The sequence below is a fragment of the Triticum dicoccoides genome, chromosome 7B, assembly GCF_002162155.2.
Source record: "Triticum dicoccoides isolate Atlit2015 ecotype Zavitan chromosome 7B, WEW_v2.0, whole genome shotgun sequence".
Taxonomy (NCBI): domain Eukaryota; kingdom Viridiplantae; phylum Streptophyta; class Magnoliopsida; order Poales; family Poaceae; genus Triticum; species Triticum dicoccoides.
In genome coordinates this window covers 446,833,748-446,849,079 of record NC_041393.1, presented here as the reverse complement: position 1 = coordinate 446,849,079, position 15,332 = coordinate 446,833,748, and positions in this window count along the sequence as shown.

Below are 15,332 nucleotides of genomic sequence, written 5' to 3'. Positions count from 1 at the left end.
TCGTCATCGTCACCCCACTCGCTCTGCTCCTACTGCCTCCTCGTGCACCTCCTCGCCCGCGCGACCCTCATCAGCCATGCCTCCGTCCTCCTCAAGGCCGCCATCACCAGGCGCTCCTCTTTGCTGGCTTCGCATTTCCTGGACGCCTTCTTCCCAGCCTATGAGGATGGCAACACTGCCATGACGGCCCACGACCTCCACCTCCTGGTGCACGCCTACGCGCAGCTCCGCCTCCCGGAGGAGGCCATCGAGGTCTGCTGGTACCTGGCGCTCCGCCGCATGCTCCCTTTACTCTTCGCCTTCAACGCGGTGCTACATGCGGCGCGGCACACCGGCCAGTTCCGGGTCGCCTGGGAGGTGTTTGAGCTAATGACGCTGAAGTAGGTGTACGCCAACCAGGCCACCGTCGAGCTTGTCGTCAGTGTGCTGATCCGGGAGGGCGCACTTGCCATGATGCTGTGCATGGTGGCGGAAGAAGGTCGTCTTCTAGGGAGCCGCACGCTGGCCGCCGTCTCCGCCCACCATGTCAACAGCGCGCGCAACATCCCCTACCACCTCCTACTCGTGCCCTATTGGTAAGGAGCACACCCTACACTTTACAGTCAGGTCTGGCCAGTATGACCGCATCCTCGTTGGTATTAACTCACAATTCTAAGATTTCCTAATGTGTATTTGGTGTTTTCTAAATTTCCAGTTGTTTAAGTATGCAACTGACTAAAGTTATATTCTATAGAGCTTCCACTCTATCTTATTCTAGGCATGCTTTGCAGGGTAGTGAGTGTAGGCAGCTGGTTGTTTGGTTCACAAAGAATTTTGACTACTAAGGAAAAACATTGGTCTCCCTGTTGTAGTATGTCCAACTTTAGCTGGTCTTGGAGCAGGTTTAATAGCTCTAAGTCACTCCAGCAACAAAGATATGTTTGAGGCTGCATCTCCTGGAGATGATTATTCTTCACTATTACTTCCCACCAGTAGGAGTGAGGCAGATGGGAGATGACCTGATAGAGATGATGTTGAACTAGCAATTCTAGAAGATGACCTCATTGGCGCGATAAGTACCATGTCTCTCTTAGTTAGTTACTGAAAGATTGGTTGCTTGATTAAGATTGATTTTCATGTTCGATTAGTTATGACCCTTTTTGTGGGAGTTCAAGACCATGAAGAACCTGGCCAATTGCTACTTTTCCTTGCTCAAGAGCGTTGTGCTGCGATAGGCATTTCCTCAGGTGGAGCAAAGCGAAAGGTGCATCAACTACGTGGCTGCACTGCACGTGGAGGTTGGAGAAGAAGTGACCAATGCTCCCCAAGATCATGTCGCTTGCCTTTTTCGTCCGTCTCTCTTGAACAACAAGCATATTTCCTGCCGTGAGTTACAAAACAAAGGTTGCATCTTATAGCCCTTTGTTGTTGAGCCTGCCCGCCTACTAATTCAATTTGATAAATCAACCCGAGGAATCGGTCACTGGTGTTAATGAAGTTGTTAATTTCATTCTTTTAGTGTGTGTCAAGAATAAATATTTTAATTAAGTCACTGTCTATGCGGATAATTTGATATATTTTTAAGATAGCGAACCGTTCTTGCCAAGCGGTTATGTGTAAAATTCGCTATTCATGATTCTAACTTTCTAAGTGATATTCACAAAAGAATTCTTGATTATGAACATTTAAGGATACTAACTGGTATTCACGTAGTGCACTTCAGGTGGCAGGGACAAAAAATTGCAGTCTTTATTTGTTCGTCTTGTACTCTTTACTAAGTATCATTGTTTGTTATCATCTTGTTTAAATTTTCTTTGTGCTATCATCTTGGTTAATCATTCTTTGTGCTATTAGCTTTGGTTAATCCACCCAGTTTTACATTTACTCCTTAAAAAGGTTCCACTCTCATTTATGACTATGCTTGCATTTTTGAAATCTTAATGTAGCTGAAATCATTTTGATAGAAGAAGTGATCTCGGATCTGCCAACTATGATCTTAATATGATCATTTATTCTTTGCATAGGGGTCTAAATTCAGTTGGATGAATGATTTTTCAAAAATTATCGTGTAAATGTTCTGAGGTCTCCTTATGTAATGCTTCATTAATTCTGAAGTTGGATGAGATCTCCTTATTCAGTTGGATACATGTGTACATTTGTATTATGATTCAATGCTTTGTTTTGGCATGTGGCCCTATTAGATATGCTAATCCACCATTATGTGCCATACATCAAAGTTCTTATGTTAGCGAGGAATTCTGTAATTCAAATGCATGGTCATAAAGGTATCTTATTCCTTCATCATGACATTTTCATTATTTTGGTGTGCAAATAAATTAACATAGATATATCATATATCACATGTAATGGATAGCTTATTTTAACCTTGTTGTTTTATATTGAGGTTAATTCTCCAAAAGCTTTTATAAAACTCTTTCTTCGTACAATCAGCTTCTCTAGATAATTATGCAGAACTGCAGTCTGCATATCTTGAACGCCCGACATTGCGCGCGCCTTCAAGCTCATTGTCTCCAACTATTTCAGCAGATTTTCTAACACGTTGATGGAGTGAGGAAGAGAGCACACGCGGAAGGAAACGTATTATCACAATGCCACATTGGCCAAGTGCAGTGGTACATGGTGTTGTAGGAGGAAAGATGGTTCCATGAAAGAAGCAAGAAGAACCAATGTTGAGGGAGCTTCATATGACCAGGGCCCAACTTCATGGGATTTTGAATGCTTGTACTGATAAAGAGCATTGCTTTTTCTTGAATGCTTTTTCTGAATGTCGTGCTTCAATTCATTCTTATGGACAAACTATAACTAGGAAGTGATTATATTGACATGGTGTCATATTCTAGTGACAATGTAGATAACCTCGTACAATGATCGTGTGAATAGTAGAGGGCATGAAGAAAAGTAGACAAAGTACTCAATGCTAGGAAATTATTGTTGTTCTTGCTTCTCATTTGATCAGTATACATCATATCCAAAGAATTAATAATTGTTTTACAGCTTGTTATTTTATCCTTCTTTTTTCAGCAATTAGTTAACTGAATTTGTCTTACTGCATTTGATTACTACTGCTGGGCTGCTGACAGCTATTGTTCAGAAGCCTGACTACCGAGACTATACTAGCTTTCATGATGCTCTGTTGTCTTTATCCCAATTTAGGTAATAATTTACCGAGCAAAGCATTCCAGTAATCCCTTTTCAGGCATGGCTGGGTGTGTTCTGAAGGGTTTCTTGTGCTAATACTTGGAGATCTGGATGCACATGAACAATTAGCACATATTAGCCGCCACAACTTGCACCACATGTTACCCTCATGCGCGACAAACATTGGTGCATTGATCTCAAAGTTATGCTTGTAATTAACATCTACTTTAATGCTAACAAATTCTAGAGCTTATCCTTAATTTTTCTTAGATAGGGAAACTCTTCGTGTGCGGTGTGAGAGGGCGTGTGAGAGAGTTGGAGGAATCTAGATCAAACGATCCACAATGAACTAAAAAAATGGCCAGAATTACTCATTCTTAGTTTTCTAGTGTATAAATTGCAGCAATAGTCCATGTATCTAATTGGTGTCAAGTTATGCAAAGTTCTTAAGATTAATCCCTTCGGAAAACTCAAATAGAAAACGAGACTTCTCATACCAGAATGCTTATTTAAACCTTTGGGGTCTATGCATCTATTTGTACATATTGTTAAAATGGAAAAATATGAACCAAAACCTGAGTTTGTATCACATCAATCCAATAGAGCCTAATTTTTTTAGTGTAGTCCTTTTCATGATAGCATAGAAGCAACATACATGTATAAACCTAAAACTTCTATCGTACGAGCAGGAAGTAGATCAATCACGCCATATTTTCTTCATTGGCCTAATGGAGAGGAAGCGCAGCTGTGCTGGAAGCAGCAACAAATGAGTAGGGTGGATGGGACACGCAAGGAGAACCTAAGAATCAGTGGCGTCAATCCTCCGGTGGACGCCACACTTGGAGAAGGTGGCGACACTTCGGTTAGCAGTATGTCATGCCGCCGTTGTGGCCGCCCTTGGCATGATGGTGTGCACTCATTGGAACTAGGAATCCACCTGGGATGGCCTCCTTATTAAGACCGAGGATGCCACAACACAACTATGCTTGGCGCAGATCGACTGGGACCGATGACTAGGGTGCCATCTATCAGGACCCCGATCCTAAGTCACACCTATCTAGCATGTAACACATCATATCACTTTGCGGCCTCACGCACGGTATTCCTTGGGTGCCACCTTACCTAGCCCGGGACCGTTTGCGCCTTTTGGCTCACGTATATGATAGTGTCGCTAGCATCCATATGACAAAGAACCTAGGCCGACATGACTAGTCGTAAACCCAAGGTGGTGCTAGCTTATAGGGACAAGCATACATGACCCAACAACGAACGTATTGATTAACTATGTATGAACCCAAGTCGTAGCAAGCTACAAGGACTTAAAGGAACAACGCGTGACATTTCCCCGAAGGGACAGACACAAGAACGAAGGACACATGCCGGCCAGCCTAAGTGTTTCGGAGCAGTAGCAAGCTACCATGGCTCAATGGAAGCACTAGGAGACATTTCCCCATAAAAGAGGCTACCAAGAATAAAAAACTAGGTTGTCGGATCCCGCACATACCAAGCATTTCAATAGCATACACACAATATGCTCGATATGTGCAAATACAATGGCATCACAACGGAACTCTACGACTCAAAGTATTTATTCATTAGGCTCTGAGGAGCCAGATATTACAAACATGGGTCTGATGACCCAGCATTCAAGTCATACAAGCAATAAGCACATGCATAAGCTTAACTTGTCTGAGTACAGATAACTACAAATGAAGAAGGCTGTGAAGCCTCACTATCTACAGGACGCTCCCAAGGGCACAAGTTCGTAGCTGAGGTAACAAGCTAAACATCGAAGTCCATGCGGAACTACTAGTGAGACCGAAGTCTCTCTGCAAAAACATAAATTAAGCAAACATGAGTACAAATGTACCCAAGAAGACTTACATTAGAACTAGCTACATATGCATCAGTATCAACAAAGGGATGGTGGGGTTTGACTACAGCAAGCCAGCTTTGACTCAGTGGCTATCCTAAACTACGTCTGCAAGTAACTCTTTTGAGGTGGCGCACACGAGTTCACATATTCACCATATCAATACACAACTATGGATCCGCTCCCGTCTCCCTACGAGAAGGCCATCCATAGCACTCACGCTTATCTTGCGCATTTTAGAGTATCCACTTTCACTTGTCTATGAACTGCACAAGCTACCCAGTAGTCCTTTACCGTGGACACGACTATTCAAGTAGATCATGTTAACCCTGTAGGGGTGTACTTCTTCACACACGCTCTCGCCACTTACCGCCATGTACACGTCATGTATCTCGGCAACCTTCAAGCGGAAGCCTGGCGAGGGTGTCGGCCACGACCTGACTAACCACACAAGTCCCTAGTCCAGGTTTATCGCCTATTCAGGTTCCATCCGTAGGGAGTCCGGCCGAGGTTTCCACATATGGCCCCAAATGATGTGTGCAGGGTTCCCGAGGCACCAAACAGGCGTCCTGGTACACCGTGCCACATGCCTACCACATCGCAGCCCACCCCTCAGGTCAGCGCTGCGTACGGCCTCCAGCATACTACAAACACCAAAAACTACTTTCAACTCCTAGACAGAGGACATGGGGTTAATAAGTCGAGAGGGGCACTTAAGCATTCCAATGCATGGTAGTAACTGTCTTGGATCATGGACACAGAACTTAGTTCCCGAGGACGACTTCAATGAGACAACCCACCATGTACTCCTACATGGCCTCTCATCGATACCTTTACCAAATCGTGTTCACACACTTAGCTCTCAATAGTAGGACTTGTTCACCACATTCCAATTCATCCCCGATGAATCAGACCTGACTCAATCCTTAGCAGTAGAAGGCATGACAACAAGCATGAATGAGTAGGCACATTAGGGCTCAAACAACTCCTACTCATGCTAGTGGGTTTCATCTATTTACTGTGGCAATGACATGTCATGCAGAGGAAAGGGGTTCAACTACCGCAACATGAAACAGTTAAATCGTTTTTGTCCTAATGCAGTAAAAGAGAGCAGAGGAGAGAGAGAGAGAGAGAGAGAGAGAGAGAGAGAGAGAGAGAGTGGGATTGTATCGAAATGAACAAGGGTGTTTTGCTTGCCTGGCACCTTTGAAGATGATATAGCTCTTCATCGGTGTCACTGAACTCAACATCAAAGAACGTCTATCGAGAGGGAACAACCACCAGCAAACAAGAGGGAACACAATCAATGCAATGCAACAATATGATGCATGATCATGACATGTTAATATGCTGTGATTTGAGCTAATGCAACTATCAGCAGTTTAAATGAAGTTGGTTTGAACACAAGATTCAAATTCAAACTCCATATGTGGATATTCAAATGCCATGTATTTGATTTGCCCTAAATAGTTGTCATAAGTTTTTCTAACATGCATGAAAATGGTACATATGGATAGATTGGATTTTTCTGATCATTTTTCATATGTAAATTATTTCATTTGGAGTTATAGATTAATTTCTATGAATTTTTGAAGTTTATAACATTTTCTGAAATTTTCAGATTTATTTCTAAATAAGAAAATCCCAGCAAATGTATTTATGATGCCAGCAGTGTGTCATAGTGACCTCAGCAGTCAACCACGGTCAGCCAGGTCAAACCTGACCAGTGGGGCCCACGGGTCAGTGACACAGACAGGTGGGTCCGGTCAACGGCCACGTCAGCAAAGTCAACCTGACATGTGGCTCCACCAGTGCTATTAATTAATCTAACCTCAAAACTAAGCAGTGGCTAATTAGATAGCAGTGCTCACTATCAGTGTCTAGGTGGTTATTTAGATGGGTGATTAACACCTAAACTAATCACGCCATGTCAGCAGTTAACGTCGGCAAGTAAAAGGACGGCAGTGGCGCGCCGGAGTTGCTCGAGACGGTACTACAGAGCATCGTTTCGCGCATGGTTTGCGGCTACAGCGAGCTGGCGGTGTGCGCATCGGGTGGTGGTGGTGGGAGGTGCTGGGGTGGTCCGCAGAGATGGCGGCGACCGAAGCTCGGTCAGGTGCGGCGACGGCCCTAAGGCGGGTGCTCGGGCGGGTTAGCATGCCCGAAGTGGCCTGCGAGTCCTAGAGAGGCTAGCGGGCATCTTTGCGTGACCAAATGGTCACTGGAGGCTGCCGGCGATGAGCACGTGCGGCAGTGAGGTACGGCCGTCGTGAAGACGACGGGTATGGCGAGCAAAGGGCCACGGGGTTAGGGGGAAACAATAGAGGCGCTCACAGTGATCACATAGAAGTGGTCAGCGTGCTTGGGGAGGCGGCGAGGTGAGCGCGGGGTCGCCGCCGATCTCAGGGGCGGTAGGTTGAAGAAGAGGTCGATGGCGTCCTTGCGGGGCTCCCGGCCTCGAGCGGCTTGCTGTAGACGATGAAGAAGACGATGACAGAGCTTCTGGACATGGTGGCTCGATGGAGGGGGCCTGGTGGCCACGGTCTACGATGACGGCGACGACGAGCGTGTTCGGGAGGCTGCGAGTGAGAGAGATAGAGGAGGGGAGAGAGAGCAAAGATAGAGGGAGATGAGAGAGAGGGAGCCAGGGGGTGTTCTGGCATCTCCAGGGCGCCGGGGAGGCCAACAGGGAGGGAGGAGGTGGCCACGGGTGGCTGTGCGCGCCGCACGCAGCTGCTTCTCCTCCTGGTAGGAGGAAGAAGACATCCTTCCCTTGGTGGGCTGGGCCTCTCTGGTGGGCTGCACAGTGTTGGGCCAAAGTGCGACGTAAGTTTTCTCTGCTCTGTTTTACTTTTCTGTTTTGTGCTGTTTTGTTTAATATTTTGGCACTGTTTAAAACTCAAAACAATGCCAAGAAACTCTACAAATATTTATGTGACTTATATGGACTTTCGCAAACGCACACAAATATTTCTGAGACATTTGAAAATATATTCTATATATTAAGAATATAAATCCAAATTCAAATACAATATGAATTAAATTCAATGCCCAAAATATTTTTCAAAAATGTTATATATATTTGGTTTAGTGCAAAAACCTTGCCAAAAATATCCAACGATTAATAAGAACATTTTGGAAAACTCTGAATGCAATTTCCCAGGGTTCTTTGCCCATTGCTTAATATTTTCTGAGGCTTTGAAAATTCCTCAATTCAAATTTCTTGAATTTAGCATGATGCATGATGCTCACTCATGTAACTAACTACAAGCAAATTCTAGGGATGTGACACCATCCCCCCTCCAAGTTGGATCCGAATGCCGAGGATGCCATACTGGTGGGTGTGCAGGCTCAATGCTGAGGCGACAAACACGAGAGGTTTGTGGGGAGTGGAGGAGGCAGACAATGCTGGGAGTGGGGGAGGGAGGAGTGGGCGTCTCTGTGGCAGGACAATATGTGTCGGGGAGATATGGTGGTGGTGACTCTGTGGCGGGGAAATAAGATGCGACGAACACCCGATGGATGGTGAACTGTGTGGGGAGAGCAGAAGATGGATGTCTGTGCAAGAAGTTAGTGGGAGGAGGGGATGTTTTTTCATATATTTTTTGTAAATAAAATACCAGTTGTTTATGCGGTGAGATAAATGTCCAATGGCCTGTCAAAGTCATTTTTAGAGAATAAACCAACAAATTATGTATAGGTGAGCCTACAATTTATAGCTCCTAGAAATTAGGATGCGACTCACTATCTATAAAACAAGAACATTATGCCATAATGAATATGTAATGTATACGAGCATATTTTTATTTTATATTTTATTTTAATATATGTTTATATGGTTCACTTTTGTTGATCAGCGATAAAAACTGATGGATACGTATGATACTTTGAAAATATCACTATATTTAAAAAATATATACTCAATTGCATGGATTTGTCTAGCTATTTTGTTTTTGTTTTATGCTCTCCTGGAAAGGTTACGAATTGGTTCGTTCGGTTTGCACGGTGAGTATTCTTTTTTGTTGCACATTCTTACACCTTCCATCTGAAATGTTTATGCTAACTATATATATATTGCTTGTGGAGGGATTATGAGTTGAGGAAGAAATTTTTATTATACTTGCTCAATTATCATGCGAATGAAGTTAAAAACAACATTTCTGATATTGTACGAGGTGCGCCAAGCATATCTTAGTTTATATTGCTTGTGCAAGGATTATAAAGGATTATATGTTGGATCATCGCTCTCTCATATACATCATCAACTTATTAATTTACATTGCAAGTGAATTGGATTTCAATTATTTTCTGATATTGTGAAACTTAACATGCATTAGGTTTATACATAATACCATCCAAAAATATATAATGCCCGTGGCAACGCACGGCAGTCTACTAGTATGGGGTAAGTTACGAAAGTACCCCCACTGATTTGAGCTGGGCGAATCTTTCCGTTCAGGGGTATCACGGGCATTTCACGTGTCGGGATTTCGCAGGAGGTGGGAGTTTTCGCCCGCGTTGTAATTTTGGGATAGCAAGGCACGTGTTGAGATGGGGGGGGGGTTCGGAGCACAACGAGATAAAGATATATCTTAAATATTTCGGGGTAACAAGGCGCGGGTTGAAATTTTCGGACAAGCCTAATGTGTACTGTACCAAATCAGTTCGCACTTCCCTCGATGAAAAAACAAAATGAAATCAATTCGCACCACACAAGAGAGACTAGTCCCGTGTACTGTACCAAATCAATTCGCACTACAAATGCCATTCAAAACTTTGAATTCATGTTATGTTCAATTAAAATATTTCGCTACGTGTATAATGCATGCAACCTGCTACCCAAATGAACGTTTTAGTGTATTCCAAACATATATACTACCGCTTCAATATGAACTAAATTTGAATTTGTTTCTCTATTTGAATAAGATCTACAATCATGATTGTTGTCAAGTTAAACCATTTGAATTCGTTTATCTATATTAATAAGGTCTACAATCATCATTATTGTCAAGTTAAACCATCATTTGTATATTATCTTCACAGCACACCACATGATTACTTTCGAGTTAGATATGAACTATGTGTACTATATGAACTCGAACTCGATTTTTTGAATCCACTTCATGTTGATTTCAAATCATAGTATATTTAAAGCTCTAGTTAGATCTTCATAATCTAAACCATGTCTCATATGTATAATGTGTTTATTGCATAATGTATGGTGCCCCGCCCCCTACGCCTACAAGTATTTAGATGTGAGGTGAAAATGCCACACGTTATCACAAATTCAAGTAAAATGTGAGACTGTTCGATATATAGTATGGTTTAGATTGTTTGATATTTAGTTGTGAGCTGCAAACGCCACACATTATCACAAATTCAAATAAAATGTGAGGTTGCTCGATGTATAGTATGGTTTAGATTGTTTGATATTTAGCTGTGAGTTGCAAATGCCACGCATTATCACATTATGGTATAGCATGTCCAAAACCACACCATGCGTATCACCGCTATATTCATGCATGCATATGTTTATAACACTATGATCTCCTATTCAAATATATGAATCCACTTTCATATTGAATTATGATCTTTGTTAGTCTCTTACACCCACACAATCCTCTAACCTTTGTAGCTAGCACTAACTTTCTTCGTGCATGCACACACCCTCCTCGCCCTCCCCCTCCCTCAACATTCTATCCATCGCGCACATTCATTTTTTTCTTTAGGTCATTCTCCCATGGTCTCCACAACTCCTTTTCGACACACATCGATCGACTACAGCGATGTTTGCCTACCACATACACACGCACCTTCCGTCTCCTCCTTTCTGTGTCCATGCCTTGTGTCTCTCATACGGTGTAAACTCTCGCCCCTCTTTTCATCGATCTCACAATCGCACACTCCTCCCCCTATCTAGCTAGTAGGCCTCTCGCACCACCTCCTAGCTCCATTCTCTCCGTCTATCCGTCTCACTGGGCCTTTTTTGCCTCTAACAAATGGATGTACACCGATTGATCTCCCGCTATACATATAGCTAGCTAGGTCAACATAACTCGTTTTCCCCATGCGTCGATCGATCAACCTCATTAGTTATGTCTCTCCCTTCCTTTGACACACAAAAATTGATCTACCGATCTAGTTAGGTTTGCTTACCAAACACATGGTCCCCCTTCATCATACATGCATGCCTCTCGACACATCTATCACGCACACACACACACACACAGAAAAACATCCCCACTCTTATTGATAATATTGCAGTTCTATCCTCAGTTTGTATAGTAGGCCTCTCCCACCATCTTCGAGAAGCAACTCCACCGCCCATTCAACACTTTACCCCTCTCCCTCCCTCTCTCTCTCTCTGTGTGTGTGTGTGTGTGTGCGTGTGCGTGTGTGCGTGCGTGCGTGCGTGCGTGCGTGTGTGTGTGTGCGTGTGTGTGTCCCAACCTATTTCTCGTCCTTCACTTATGTATAGATGTCGACCGATCTCCCACAAGACATAGCTGGGTCTCTCCTTCTCAACACATATACGATTCGATCTACCTCTCTAGTTAGGTCTCTGCCTCCCCCTCCCCCCACGCACACACCGATACATCGAGCGCTCTAGTCATGTCCCCCTGCCACACACAAACTTGTCATGTGCCCTCTGACGTTCCGGTAGGTTAGTCGCCCTATATCTTTGACTTGCACACACACAATTTCGATGGTTCTCGTCATCGATATCGCACACACCCACTTGATCCTCTCTTTGAATCTATTGATATCTATGACCCCTCCCTCCCTTCTCGTATCACCCCTCTATAGATGATATAGATAGGCCTCTATTTCACACACATTGCATGTGTCAATTTTTTGTTTGAGATATCATCGACACATATTCCCACAAATACATTCACGAAATCACCCCAACAAAAAACACTCAAGAACGCACACGCCATCTATCTAGGTTTGTATCTCTCTCTCACACACCCATGTAGGTGGGGGACGTGCACGAAGAGAAGAGGTGCACGCACGGTGCACGTACTCCCGTCTCTTTCCCAACCACACCCGCGCGGGTACACGGTGGAGCTCATTTCTATACGAAAAGGCAGCTCATGTGGTAATTTGACATGTGTACTGGTTGTGCACTTGATGGAGGATCGTGTACCACGGGTGAACAAACAAATTGCGACTTGATGCGTTATGTTAAAAAAGAGGCAAACCATGTGGGGCCTACCTTAGAGGCAAGGCTCTATACACTGGAGATGCCCTGTATGTATTACTTTTGATGTGTCCCATCAACTTGCAGAGAGAGGAGAAGCTTGCTTAGTACGCCGTCTCCCCTGCCCACGGGCGCGGTGGCTCGCAGAGTCGCATGACGAGGAGAAGCTTGCTTACTACGCCTACGCCCGCTGCCTCGCCCACGCGCGCGGTGGCTTGCGAGACAAGGAGAAAATTTTACTACTCCCTCCGTTACTCCTTGTCCCAACCTTGCTTAGAGATATTATCATATTGTTTGAAATATATGTCTTTTAGTAGATTTCAATATGAACTACTAGTACATACTCCAAACATTGATGTATATAGATGTATTTTAGAGTGTAGATTCACTCATTTTGCTCCGTATGTAGTCCATATTGAAACGGACGTACTAGTATGCACTCTCCCTCGCCCCTCGCCCCTCGACCCTCGCCCACGTGGTGGACGTGCAACAATTCATTCGGTCTCAGATAGCCAGAACGATATACTGTAGTACCACTATTGCTCGACTTCTCCAAGAGGCGAAGAGTCAAGCGCAAGGTTAATATTTTTGAGATGCCAAGCGCAAGGTTTATAGGAGAACGAGTAGTAGTAGTACTAGTAGTACGTACCAGTGGTACGTACTATATGAGGAAGAAGGCAACAAGTTATATGTTTTGCATGACAGTCTCTTCTTACAGGACGTGCTAGACCTAGTGGACCTCATTGTTGCAATGGGAGTACTATCATAGATGGCACGATTCAGAGTGGTGGGCATCGGGAATAATTCAGAGCCGCTTAGTCTTAAACCCCTGAAGAAGTCCCATCGAAAGGAATAGCCATCCTCTACACGTGCTCCTATGTAAAATGAGTAAATGAGACAAAAAGAGAAAGAGACAAAGTAAATAAAATCACCAGCCTTAGAGCCAACCCTATTGTATCAGTGAATGATATTTCTACGACGTGATTGACATGGCTATATTATTAACCATGCTGCGGAGGTACAAGCGGATTCTTATTTATTTGCAGAGGTAGCGGCGGATGGATATTCAACGAGTTGTGAAATGATTGGTGCTTCCTCAGTCAAACATAGAGAAAGGTGGGCCTCGTGATTTGACTGCTTATTAGTCATTATCACTACCTATACTCTTTGCCCATATAATAACCGCGTGGTAGAATAGTTGGCTATACTTTTAATAACCATGCTCGAAGAGAAGAGGTGCATGAACCCATGCACGTTGCACTAGTAGCACTCTTTGCGTCTTTTGCGTCTTCCCCAACCACACATGTGACACGATGGAGCTCATTTATGTACGATGATGTAGCCCACGTGATAATTTGATGCGTCTAGTAGTAGTTACTCACTTATAAATAACGGAGGGTCGAGAACCACTCATGAATGGCGCCACATCATTTATAAATAAAGTTTTTTTCTTCAGTGGCACGTACGCAATATAAATAGGTTCATATGGAGAGAAAAAGAAACTGCTCCACTATATACATAGCCAGGACGAGCCTACATGGTTGCTTTCTGGGGTTGCTCTCTTCACACTCTCTCGCACAAAATGACTGTGGCCACATCTCTAACATCCGGGCAGATCACGTCCACCGGGGGAAGGGGTTGATGCTTTGTGTAGATGCAGTCGCCGTCACCGACGGCGAAAATCCACTATCGGCACGTCCCGATCAGGGGGTCCCGCCGTTCTCTCTCACAAAGCCGATGCGGTTGCCTCCGTCCCTTGCTCACTGCCGTGACCTAGGCAGTTGCTGCCACCCGCCACCCTCCTCTAGGTTGAGCTACATCCCGACATCCCTTAGGTACAACTTCCTTTACAGCCAGCTTGCACCAATGCCCCAGCAGCCCACATCACTCCATGTGGATATTTCTCTACCTCTTTGACCCGCACGTACCTCTACTGGCTTCTACTGTATTTCTGATGAGTTTAAGTCTCATCAACTAGTCCCAATAATCTTATTCTAATTACGCTTCTTCAATTTCTTTGCCATAGGGATGCTCATCTCGATTTTAGTGAAACTGCATAAAATGATCCGATGGTTGATGTCTACTATACAACCTTCTTTTAGACGCTGTTGGGCCTCCAAGTGTAGAGGTTTGTAGGACAGTAGCAAATTTCCCTCAAGTGGATGACCTAAGGTTTATCAACCCGTGGGAGGCGTAGGATGAAGATGGTCTCTCTAAAACAACCCTGCAACCAAATAACAAAGGGTCTCTTGTGTCCCCAACACACCCAATACAATGGTGAATTGTATAGGTGCACTAGTTCGGCGAAGAGATGGTGATACAAGTGCAATATGGATGGTAGATATAGGTTTTGTAATCTGAAAATTTAAAAATAGCAAGGTAACAAGTGGTAGAAGTGAGCGTAACGGTATTGCAATGTGTTGAAACAAGGCCTAGGGTTCATACTTTCACTAGTGCAAGTTCTCTCAACAATAATAACATACTTGGATCATATAACTATCCCTCAACATGCAACAAAGAGTCACTCCAAAGTTACTAATAACGGAGAACAAACGAAGAGATTATTGTAGGGTACGAAACCACCTCAAAGTTATTCTTTCTGATCAATCTATTCAAGAGTCCGTAGTAAAATAACATGAAGCTATTCTTTTTGTTCGATCTATCATAGAGTTCGTACTAGAATAACACCTTAAGACACAAATCAACCAAAACCCTAATGTCACCTAGATACTCCAATGTCACCTCAAGTATTCGTGGGCATGATTATACGATATGCATCCCACAATCTCAGATTCATCTATTCAACCAACACAAAGAACTTCAAAGAGTGCCCCAAAGTTTCTACCAAAGAGTCAAGACGAAAACGTGTGCCAACCCCTACACATAAGTTCACAAGGTCGCTGAACGTGCAAGTTGATCACCAAAATGTACTTCAAGTGGATCACGTGAATATCCCATTGTCACCACAGATAAGCACATGCAAGACATACATCAAGTGTTCTCAAATCCTTAAAGACTCGATCCGACAAGATAACATCAAAGGGAAAAATCAATTCATCACAAGAGAGTAGAGGGGGAGAAACATCATAAGATCCAACTATAATAGCAAAGCTCGCG